Source organism: Sprattus sprattus, assembly GCF_963457725.1.
Source record: "Sprattus sprattus genome assembly, chromosome: 2".
Classification (NCBI taxonomy): domain Eukaryota; kingdom Metazoa; phylum Chordata; class Actinopteri; order Clupeiformes; family Clupeidae; genus Sprattus; species Sprattus sprattus.
Genome location: NC_137921.1, coordinates 45,214,135 through 45,226,841, shown reverse-complemented (window position 1 = coordinate 45,226,841; position 12,707 = coordinate 45,214,135). Strand labels below are relative to the sequence as shown.

Sequence of the window (12,707 nt, the reverse complement as noted above, 5' to 3'; positions counted from 1 at the left end):
TGAGGGGGGCTCCTGTGGCAGCATATGGAGGTGTGGGCCCCGCAGAGAGCCTGCAAGGGCCTGTGGAGACTGTGGAGCAAGCCCAGCGCCATATGGGGGGCCTCTCCTGGCCGCCGCCGCCACTCAGCTGAGCTGTGCTGTGCTGAGCTGGGCGGCGGGGCAGGGTGGCAGGCAGGCTAGGCGAGCGGCCGCGGGGAACTGTGACTGATCCCAGCTCAAGGAATAAAGCCGCCACCAACAGACAGAGAGGGCGTGTCAGGGAGGGGAGGAGGGGAGGATGGGGGGGCACAACAACAATACGCGGGTGGCTGTGTGTGCATATTGCATATTTTGTTTTTTAAGGTATTAGTCATTGGTTGAGTGTCTGTGTGCATGATGTAGCCTCTGTTGACATGTTATTAATGTATTCTTTTGTGTAATACTGATATTGAGACAATCTTTCACCACTGCACACTCAGCAAGGCTGTGGATATGAGCATGTATGTGTGTGAAGACGAAGTAGTAATGTATTCCTGTGCTTCTTAATAGCAAATGTGGATACACATGGCTGTATTTGTGTGTTCAGCGGGTGTGTGTCATGGAGTGCGTCGAGCAGGCCGGGATAGTGTTGGCAGTCTTCTGGAATGGCTCATCTCATTTCTACACATATGTCTTAATGCGAGTGTGTGTGTGTGTGTTAATGTCGAAATGCCTGCTCTGCTGTAAAGCTGTCATCGTCATCATCTGAGCCCTGACGCGGCCGTATGCGAGCGCTGCTATTATTAACCGATGCGGTGCACGCAGCCAATATGTTCCCCTGACACTGCCACTGCCACGGCTGCTGCTGAACGTCATGCCGCGCATATGGAGCATGGGCTTTGCTTACACACACACACACACACACACAAAACCAGCTCTTGCTGCCAACTCTTACACAGCCACGCCTACAGCAGCACTCACACATCCACACATGCACACACCCCTACACAAACGCACACACACCCAAGATCCCGCTCACAGATAATCAACGAGGTATCATTCGTGGTCACTGTTACAGGCTTCCTCTACTGAGATGCCGGACTGAAGATAAAGGGGGAGAGGGGGAGGGAGGAAGGGGAAGGTGATGATGATAAGAAAAAAATATATAAATACATAATTTACATAAATAAGTTAATAAAAATGTATTTATTTGAATTAAGTTCAAGCTATGATATGGTACCCTGGCTGAAAAAAACTAATCTCATATTTAAAATAACGCCATCATAGCCTCCCAGAGCATTATCATTGATCCACATTCATTACAGATCGGCTATTTTCAAAACACTCCACATACAATTCTTTGACCAAGGTCTAGGTTTACAAAACCAATTTCTAAATCTTTGGAGAAATTAAGCAAAATGTATACTATTACCGGTATGTTCATTTTCACAAAGTGTGACGAAATGTCCACAGGACATCCATTTCCCCAATTTAACACCGCTCTGTTTTTAAGTGAATCTGTAAAGCTTGCATGACATTTACCATTAGGTTTGAGTCAGCTGGGGAAGCAATCAACAGGAAGTGCAACTTGCTAAGCTGTTCACACAGCAATAAGCACTTCGCCTTGTACCGATACCCCGTAAAAAGAGGTCCCATGTGAGAGCCTGAACTAACAATGCAACCATGAGAGTTTCAGAAGTGAGAGAGGATCTCGATCACATCATCTAGTACTGGCTCACACACACGCACAGAAAGACAGTACCGAGAGTTCACATGATGTCTGTGAGCAGATCTAACTTAATATGGCTCAAAACATTTAAGCATTCCAGACAAAATTAGTAAACGGCCTAAATGCACAATGGGCACATCATGTCTATAATACTGTGGGTCTTTCAGTAGAATTATCCCAGTATGGTTTGGAGGATAACCAGTGTTGGGGAGTATCGAACATTTTGCAGTAGTTTACTGGTAGCTCGACTACATTCATATTTGATTGGTGATAAATTCAATCACTTTTTTGTCATTTTTTGTGTAGTTAACTACTGAAATTACAATGTTGGGCCGTAAAAGGAAAGGAATGATTTTATTTAACTGTGATTGCACCCCTTTGACCAGTGTTCAGTGCTCACACAGCAACATCATCATAATTATTTTGGTTAAACCTCCTAAATCTCAGTCTGAGGAGGACTCGCAATGGCCGCACTTATATGACCTAATTCATGACACGGACTGGCTCAGCCGACAAAACCTACATTTTTACTTGTGAACTATGCAAGGCAAGAAAACACTCTCTACTGCAATGACATTAATCACAAATAAAAGAATATAAAGGTAGGTGCATTAACACTGACTTTGCAAGCCAATTTAGCCAAGCCCCCACCTGTCTGAATGATGGACATTGTATACAAAACCAAAGCTGACATTCCTCACACTTTTCTGTGAATAGTGTGGTATTTTACTGTCTGGGTTTCTGCATGACCTGTAAATAAGTTGGCACTTGCTGCAATAAACTCAGCTGAGTGGCATTTGCTGCTGGCATGTGCCTTTTTTGTGTTATATTTTGTTGTAATGTCGTATCACATGGACATTGTCAATATGAAATTTCTTTATAAAGTAGCTGAAACTACTTTTGCTATGTAGCTTTAGTTCACAAAAATAGATTTCTCCAGACAGAGAGATTCTTCCAGTATGTAGCAATTGGTAGTTTGCAAACCCAACACTGGGTACAAATTAGGTAGTGATATGACAGCCACATATTTCAGATCTGGATGTTTAACGGCACTTGAGTGCTATGACTGTAGACAGTAGGCTGGAGAGTGCTTAAGGTGATAAAGACGAAGTGCTCTGCTTTTGAGAGTTGAACCATTTAGGCAACTTCCTGTGTAATTTTGACCAACAGTCATTCACCACACGAAATCCAGTAAAATCTCTTCAGGCCCACACAGAACACTGTGGGATGGCACGGCCAGATAGGTGCTAAGTACCTTTGAAAGGGTAAAGAAAAAAGGTGTCTCTTCCAATACCGAGTCCTAAATCAGCAAATGCCCCCCTCAAAGGGAGGGCTGCTTAGCAGCATCAAATTAATTAGACGTGCCTCATAGCAGTGCGTTTTATGTCCGTTGCATGAAGCGAGAGAATGAGCCAGAATTAAGTGAAACTAGAAAAAAAAGCAAAGCAAAAGAGACATAATCATATATATTTACATACATGTATAATTTAACCCTGTAAAGACTGACCCAGCCAATGTTAGCCAAAAATGTTTACTGGACATAACAAACAAACCTAACTTGTCTTAGAGAAAGACAGAGGATGGGAGGGGAAAAGAAAATAATGAAGCCAATGGGCTTCCCAGAAGCCTTTCACTGAGACCCAACAAAAATGTTTCCCATGATTCCCCTCATGGCGTTAAGTGGTGAATCCCACCTAGGCACCTAGTGTGCGAGTGTGTGTGTGTGTGTGTGTGTGTGTGTGTGTGTGTGTGTGTGTGTGTGTGTGTGTGTGTGTGTGTGTGTGTGTGTGTGTGTACCAAGCACACACACACACACACACACACACACACACACACACACACACACACACACATATACACCATCACCTCCTTCCGCTCTTTTTTCCTCTCATTCATGCAAGTGATCAGGGGACATACACCAAAGCAGAAGCCAGGGGAGGAGGTGGGAGAGGAGGTGGGATGAGAGTGAGAGAGGTGGAGGTGGGGGTGGGGGGAGGCGGTGTGTGTGGGGATGAGTGGTGAGCGGTGGCAAGGGACTGCATCACTATTACGGCTGTTGGTGGGTCGTATTTTTATTTTCCATTTTCTATTTTCTACCCCCCCCCCCCCCCCCCCCCCCCTTCCTCTCTCTGCACCTCTCCCCCATCGATACGAAGCATTTTCCCAAGACAAAAGAATATAAAACAGCTAATGCATTTACAAGCCACTGGAGGTGTCAGGCTGGGCTGGGCTGAGCTGTGGTGCTCTGCGGCATTATTTATTTACTGTTGAGACAGGGGTATCAGTCAGTGAGACAGCAGTCTCCTTCCTGCTGGAATCCCACAGCGGAGGCCTGCAATCACAGCACTCTCTCTCTCCTGCTCTCTCCCTCCTTCTTTCTCTGTCTCTCCCTCGCTCAGCCTCCAATTACCTCTCCCTTTCTTGTTCTCCAGTGCCTTCACTTTCTGTCTCACTCCTTCCTTCCATTTTCTTCACTGCCTCTTCTCCTCTCTGTGTCTATTCACAATGACAAAATATTCCATCCACAGGCCTCTCTCTCTCTCCGGCCCCTGCCTCCTTTCCTCCTTTATCTCCATCCCTCGGTTGCTCTCTACCTCGTTTTTATATTTATTTATTTCCCACACTGCATCGAGACTCCCTCCGGAGAGGATGCCTCCCCTGCCTGTGAATGTGTGTGGTAAAATGTATGGTTGTGTGTCTGTAAGTGAAAGAAAGGAAGACTATAAGGGTGAGTTCTGGTGTGTGTGGACGAGTGTTTCTGGGTGTGTGCATGTGAGCAGGTGTTTGGGGTCCGGTATCACCCTGAATCTATTTAGCAGGTTTGACACTCACATACACACACACTCTCTCTAACACACACACACACAGACACTCTCTCTCTCTCTAACACACTCACACACACACAAAGAGGATCACCTGACTTAAAAGTGTAATGCCACGAGAAGAAACACATGAACGCATAAATATGAATCTATTGTTTCATTAGCCAGGAGTCTGTTAGCAGCGCCACAGAGGTTCAATGTTCAGATATGCAATAATGTAGCACATATCGGAGGGGTGGATAGTGTGTGAGGAGGAAGAGAGCTCTTCCTCTTCTAGACCGTAAACACACTCATACACTCCAAGCTGTTTTTTTTTCCTTCCTGGATTTTTTTTTTTTTTAACCAGGGCGATATGCAGTAAGCGGAGATCATTTCCTTCTGTCAAAACTCCCTGTCAGGGAAATGAGGAGGAGGAGGATGGGAGAACACGAGAAGAGATAGGGAGGGAGGGAGGGAGAAACCGTGAAAGAGACGGAGAGAGAGAAGGAGAGAAACACATAGAAAATAAAGAGCAAGTGTGAGATGGAAAGGAAGTGCAGGAACCCAACGGAAACGGGAGCAAGAGCAGGTGGGAATGAGTGAACAGGAAATAAAGAGAACGAGAGGGCAGGAAGGAATCAAGTCAGGAATAGCAGAAGAGGGGAAATGGTGAAAAGACAGCCAAATATAAAGACAGAGGTGAGTAAGAAATATGGAGACAGGGACAGAGGGAAAGGGAGAAAGACAGAGAAAGAGAGCAGGAAAGAAAGAGAGGGGAGAGGGGGGTGAGCCTCCTTTGGGCTCTCTTCACACCTCTCTCTCCCTCATCTACCAGCCTGCGTTCCTCCCCAGGGGGCAGGCAGTCTTTAAACCTCCATGCTCTTTAAAAATTCACCCAGCCAGCAGGTCCACGCGCCACTGTGGAGCTGTCTGCTGAAGATCCCGGCCAGGGTCTGTGTGTGTGTGTGTGTGTGTGTGTGTGTGTGTGTGTGTGTGTGTGTGTGTGTGTGTGTGTGTGTGTGCAAGCAAGCATGATTGGCATAGCCACCAGGCTGGTGGCACAGTGGCTCCCTGTGACAGGTTTAGCGGGCTGCCTCCACATAGATCAATGCTAGATCCCCATGGCTCCTCTCTCCCTCTCGCACCGTCTCACACACACACACACACACACACAAACACACACACACACACACACTCTCTCTCACACACACACACACTTTCTCTACTCTCTCTCTCTCACACACTTTCTCTACTCTCTCTCACTCACACACACACACACACACACACACACACACACACACACACACACACACACACACACACACACACACACACACACACACACACACACACACACACACACACACTCCTCCCAATTAGGGCTCTCTCTCAGCTCACAGCACAAAACCCTGGCCATACTGCATGCATTTATGAAAGGCCTCTGGCTACCATGACAAAGACAAGCTCAGCGTTTAAAAAAAAAAAGAAGAGCCTCTCCACTTGGCCTCCCATAAAAACCTGCAAGTTACCATTTGCAGTCACATGAAGCTTCATTTTTATTTTGTTTCACGGTCTCGTCTGCGAGGGAAACTGAGCCTTCAAGACTGCTCCTGAATAACTAAGAGCAGCCATAACCCAACATCATCATGCCATAGTTAGATTATATTAAACTGATTAAGCTGAAAATGGGCTGGAAAATGGAAAAAAAAAACTATAGAGTTATACTATGCAATTATTGTGAAGTGATGACATGGCTTTGGTATTGTATTATAATTTGACAATTCGTTAGATAAGAGCTAGCATTGATGAAGCCACTTCCTTACTCAGACAAACCAACGCTTACACAACTGTAAGCTAGCAGAAGCAGCTTATGATCAGTTCATATTTAGTGACAGTATGTTCACACAGTAATATTCAATCTGACAGAACCCCTTAAGAGTTGGAATGTCCAGGTTGATAAAAGTGGCAGTCACCTCTTTATCTAGCTTTGAATACATATCTTGTTTTTAATTAAGCAAATAGCTGCACGGGTCTCATACCTACCAACCACTTCGCTGTCAAAATCTAGCTCGTAAGACATCGCATCACCCCTATGCTCTAGTCTACATATTTCACACCTCCACCATCAGGCATGCATAATTCCTCTGCTCCATACATTATAAATATCTCTGTGATGCGGAGGGAGGGCAGGCAATCCTGTGGCTGCCTTTGTTTCATCACACAATAAAACACACACACACACACACACACACACACACTCACGGGAGGGGAGCATGGCGTGGCATGGCGGAGCCAGGAACACGGCGGGCGCAGAGCTTCAGAGATGCCTTTCATTAGGTTTTAATAATATGCCGCTTGGCTTGGCACTTTGACCCAGGCCATGCGCCTTTAATAAGGAAGCCCGCTTCGGAGGTGGACAGAGAAGCCATGTGGGGTGGGTCGTGCAAAGGTGGTGTGGGGGTGTGGGATGGGAGAAGGCAGAGGTGCACCTTCAAATTGGCAAAGGGATGTGTAGCTGTTTTTACTTTCAAATACATAAACCCGGCGGATGGTGGAGAATTTCTTGCAACTGCTACAGTAACCGCTTTCTCTCTTTTTTTTCTCTCTCTTCTTTTCCCGCTGCACTCACTCTACTTTCTCTCCTTTCATCTCCTTCTCTCCCTCGCTCTTGCTCTCTCTCTCCATCTCTCTCACTCTCACCTCTTTTTCCTTCACCCTCTCTGTGTAGCAGTTTCTCACCCTGACCCTTTAGGTGGGGGGGAGCTAATATTCCATCTGCCAGCACGGAGGTTATTTTTGTTCTCAACATGGCCAGGTTACAGGGGACTGCTTAAGGAAATGTAGCAGGTGATGTATTGATCCTGTTGCCCTCCTAAAGCTCTGACAAGCCAGTGACAGGGCCAAGGGGAGCAGACACGGGAACAGTGCATCACAAGAAGGGGGGGGGGGAGGGAGTGATGGAAATGGGGAAGAGGCTATTTTCAAACTAGCCACTGAAATCCTCTCTGACATCAAGCCCTGAACTGTTGTGCTATACTCATACTAAGTAACAGATATTCAAAGACCATCTTTACACATGTATACATACATACAGTGGGGAAAATAAGTATTTGAACCCCTGCCGATTACGCAAGTTTGGCCACTTGCAAAGAAATGTGTGATCTATAATTGTAATGGTAGTTGTATTCTAACAGTGAGAAACAGAATATCAACAAAAAAATTCAGAAAACTGCATTTTATAACATTTATGACTTTATTTACAATTGATGCAGTAAATAAGTATTTGAACCCCTAGCAAAACATGACTTTGTACTTGGTGGAATAACCCTTGTTGGCAAGCACAGATGTCAGACATTTCTTGTAGTTGGTCACCAGGTTTACACATATCTCAGGAGGGATTTTGGTCCACTCCTCTTTGAAGATCCTCTCCAAATCCTTAAGGTTGAATTTTCAATTGGAGGGAATGAGGGAATGAGGTTCAAGCCCAATATTCCACGTTACATGGCCCTATCCATAGTCCCCTCGATGCGGTGGAGTTGTCCTGTACCCTTGGCAGAGAAACAGCCCAAAGCATAATGTTTCCACCACCATGCTTGACGGTGGGGATGGTGTTCTTGGGGTCATATTCAGCATTCTTCCCTCTCCAAACGAGGCAAGTCAAGTTGATGCCAAAGAGCTTGATTTTGGTCTCATCTGAACACATCCTGTCTCCCAATCCTCCTTAGAATCATTCAAGTGTTCATTGGCAAACTTCAGATGGCCCTGTACATGTGCTTCCTTGAGCAGGGGGACTTCTGCGAATGCTGTACTACGGCGAATTACGGCGTAGTGTGTTGCCAATGGTTTTCTTGGTTACTGTGGTCCCAGCTGCCTTGACATCATTCACAAGCTCCCCCTGTGTAGTTCTGGGGTTATTCTGCACCCAGGGTTTTTCCTGCATAGAGAAAATTTCGGCGCGCGCCTAAGCCGTTTTCCCGTGCGCCTATGAAAAATCCCGAGCGCCTAAATAAAAAAAAAAGAGTCTGCGATTTAAAAAAAAAAAACTGTCATCCAATTCAGTTTAACGGTGTTTTGAGCCCTCATGTTGAATTCAAGACAGCAGCAGCAGATCCCGCCTCCCACCCCCTCAGCCAATCATTGAACAGAGGCTTCTCCAAGTTGCCAGTTTAGAGAAGATGTTAGTTAAAAATGTTGTCCGACCTATTAGCACCATAGACATCCTATTAGCACCCACGACCTATAAACACCTACGCGCTGGTACACGTTACTTAATATAGATTTTGGTGTCAATCAGGATAACGGATTTTAAACAATATAGGCTACGCTCCAGCCCAAAAGGGGTATTTAAATTGTATGTGTGCAAAACATTACAGTTGTAGAACGTTATTAAGTGTACTAGACAGCCATTTATTTCTGTGTGTACAAACTGTCATGGAACGAACTGAGCGAATTCGATTTCGCAACGAGAACTTGTGAGGGTCATACAGTTTTCAACCGACACCGATACCTCTATCCCTCTTTAAATTGAGGTTTACCCGCTTATCACAGGGACGACAGCTGACGACCGAGTGAGGAGATGTTCACGAGAGATTACGGATTTTGATAGAGATCATACTTGGTCATATCGGTGATGTTTGGCTAATCTCTTGACACGTACCACAGGTAGGCCTAAATCACGATTGGATCTTGATACACAATACCTCGTGTATCAGCTCATTTTGCGTGTTGGTCTACTACACAACGGGATAAAACCGAAAACATGTTTCAGTTGAAATCCAAACAAGTTACTTGTCGTAATCTAGACACCCACCGCTACTGAAATATTTAAAATTGATTGATTAAAGATTTTTCTATCCATCAAGGTTTATAACTGTTTGTCACCTTTTTAATAGCTTGGGTGTTAATAGTGTTTACTATAACATTAATAAGTGGTGTTAACATAACGTCACTTATTGTATGGCATAAATATTATTCTAAAACACCTTCACTAGTTGTTTTAAGCAGATTTGTAAGCATATCATCACGTATGCGATGCATGTCAGCGAATATGTTCTGAATAGTAGCCTATGTTTCAAGTAGGCTACAGCCAAGCCCTCGTTCTGTTTTCATCAATAGTATTCGAGTTGATAAGTCTGATCTATACGCAACTGTGAGGTGCGCGAATGGACAGAGCGGCCAGCTGCCAATCACTTAATTACTCAACCTGCGTATGCAACCTGACTTCATCAGTTGGCGGTTTCAATATTTATGGCGCTCCATTTCTGACCAATGGTTAGTCCTAGATTCTATTGATATAGATTTCAGTAGTTTGCATATATATATGAGGTAAACCTTGATAATCTTTGAACCATACATGATAGCACCATGGGGCTTGGACTATTGTCAATGTATTAGCCTATTGTCTATTTTGATTTAAAGTGGAAGCAAAATGATAACCTCAAGCATATCCTCCATTATTTATGAAATGTAAGAAAAGGGGAAAAAAAAGACTTTGATGTCTGCTAATACGGTGATAGATAAGACAGACTGTGCGCGCACAGCGCGCAATTTTTTTGGGGGTGCACCGAAGAGCCATTTTGACCCAGGAAAAACCCTGGCACCTTTCGTATGATCCCCGATACCACACTAGGGGATATCTTGCATGGAGCCCCACACCTAGAGCCATTGACAGTTGTTTGGTGTTGCTTCCATTTATGAATAATCGCACCAATAGTTGTCTGCTTCTCACCAAGCTGCTTGCCAATGGTTTTGTAGCCCATTCCAGCCTTGTGCAGGTCTACAATCTTATCTCTGACGTACTTGGACAACTCTTTGGTCTTGCCCATGGTGGTGAGGTTGAAGGTGTGAAGTATGATTCTTTGGACAGGTTTCTTTTATACACGTCACCAGTTGAGATCAGGTATACCTTGTTAGACCTAATGAGGACTAATTTTTTTGTTGATATTCTGTTTCTCACTGTTAAAATACACCTACCATTACAATTCTAGATCACACATTTCTTTGCAAGTGGCCAAACTTGCGAAATCGGCAGGGGTTCAAATACTTATTTTCCCCACTGTACAGATAGATAAATACATACATAGACACACACATACATATACACACCCCATCCCAATCTCACACACACATACACACACACACACACACACACACACACCCCTCCTGGGTTAGGATGTTTTCGATAAGGAATTTTACTAAATAAACCAATCCATGTCATCATTGCCTTTCCCTTCCTTCTGTGAGGAGCTCAAGTTCACGTGAGCCCTCATACGCAAAAAGGGGACATGCCTCATACAAATGATGGTGAGCTGAATAAATTAATGTGTGTCGGGGGGGCGGACAGGCGTGGGTGTTGTGGTGTGGTGTGGTAACGGAGGAGGGGGGCAGGGGGGAGATTGTTTTGTTCTTGAGAAGACAAAACTGATACTTCTTCTGGGCCAAATGGAGATTTAGTATGTGCCCCCCCCCTAAGCCCTTGCCACAGAGCCAGAAACATCCTTAATTAAGTGCCAAGTGGCCTGAGGGGGATTCTACCCGTTTAAGCTGTCATCTCTCTCAGGAGACACTTGCTTCGATGCAGTGTGTATATGTGTGTGTGTGTGTGTGTGTGTGTGAGTGTGTCTGTGTCTGAGTGAGTCCATCCTGGTGGGGGGAGGGGGGTGCATAGGAGAAGGAGAGGGGGTTCCCAATATCGAACTCTCTGTGTTGAGGGGAAGTGGGTTTGTTCACTGCACTTTGGTCCATAGCCACAACATACTGCCCCTGATGATTGAACAAGCGCATTAGAAAGATTGTGTTCAAACAACTCGGACTAATGCACCTGTGTGAAGACGGGAGACTAAAGAAGATATTTACACACGATAGGCCTTCAGAAAACTGCTGTAAGTGTCATCTTAATATCTTAATTCATTTCCTCAGCATGGAGAGAAACATCTTCATCAAGGTATTTGTAGACAACTGAAGCAAAGAAAATATCATGAACTTGGTTAATGCAACAAGTTCTCTCTAATTGCTATTTCAGAATGGATCTTAAGTTCACCTGTTTCTCTGGTATTTTTAGCAATATATACCAATTCAGTAGTGGTGTGAACGTAAATCCCAATACTTGTGTAGGAAATATTTTGGGGAATCTGCACCCATGGCATAGACACCACCACTGTTATGATCCTTCACTTGAGCAACATAAACCGTGGAGCTGTGAGGCGGTCTGCTGCAGCCTCCGCCTGCTTCTGCAGTCCACCTGCTAAAGAGGACCTGAGAGTTCATCACACACACTCTCAGTTTTACACTACAGCCACTTCACGACCAAACCCAACACAGAATAGCAAACTAACATCCTACTATTTCTCTTCTATTCCTTCAATCTAAAGTTAAGACAACATACGATAGGGATACAGTTTTAGTAGAGCTTTTGGATGCTGATCCCTTAACCTTGCCAATTTGTACACCAGTAGCCACAGAAGAATCATGTGTTATTAATAATATTATATATAATTTTTTTTTTTTAAAAAGGGGGATAAATGGGGACGAACAAAAATAAGAAATATAAAACAAGAAATACATTACAACAGTATACAGACTGTGCTTAGCCCATCTCTCGAACACAAGAACCTGGCCCTATAGGGTCAGCATAATCAGAGGCTATGAGCAACAAAAGCAGCCCGGTTAGGGGGCCAAGCTCGCCCCCGCACAAAGGCCAACCCACCAAGGCAAGTCTGGCCCATTACCCACACTCCCCGGCAAGCCCTGGAGGCCTGGCAAGCGGAGCAAACCGGGGGGAGGGTGGAAGACTCAGCACATTATAGGGTCGTGTGTGGGATTGCTGTCAGTGTGCAGTGAAGGAGAAAGGCAAAATGACCCCTTTTGACTTACACATACACACACACACACACACACACACACACACAATCCACTCTAGACTGTCATCTTCTAGTTATCAACGTAGGAGCAAAGCAATGATGTTTAAGCTTTCCTTGAGAAGTTGGTCGTCATAACAGACACCCCCTCCCATAAGCTCCACTTCACCCCATGTCTCACACACACACACACACACACACACACACACACACACACACAGACACAGACAGTCTGGATAAGGTGATGTTTCCACCCCCAGCTTCCACCGCCGAGAGAGGTCGTCAGGGCGACCAATCATGAAGTGTTGGGCCTCTGCCTCCTGATGGAACACGGTGTCAACCCAGACAAATATTTGCTTGGCG

General features: G+C 45.0%; 1 protein-coding gene across 1 annotated transcript in view; it reads right to left on the bottom strand.

The window, feature by feature from the left end:
• dennd1b (DENN/MADD domain containing 1B) overlaps positions 1-12,707 on the bottom strand; it is a gene marked incomplete at its 5' end in the record, with an annotated part of 98,397 nt that overhangs the window by 62,484 nt on the left and 23,206 nt on the right. The gene's annotated exons all lie outside the window — the stretch shown is intronic.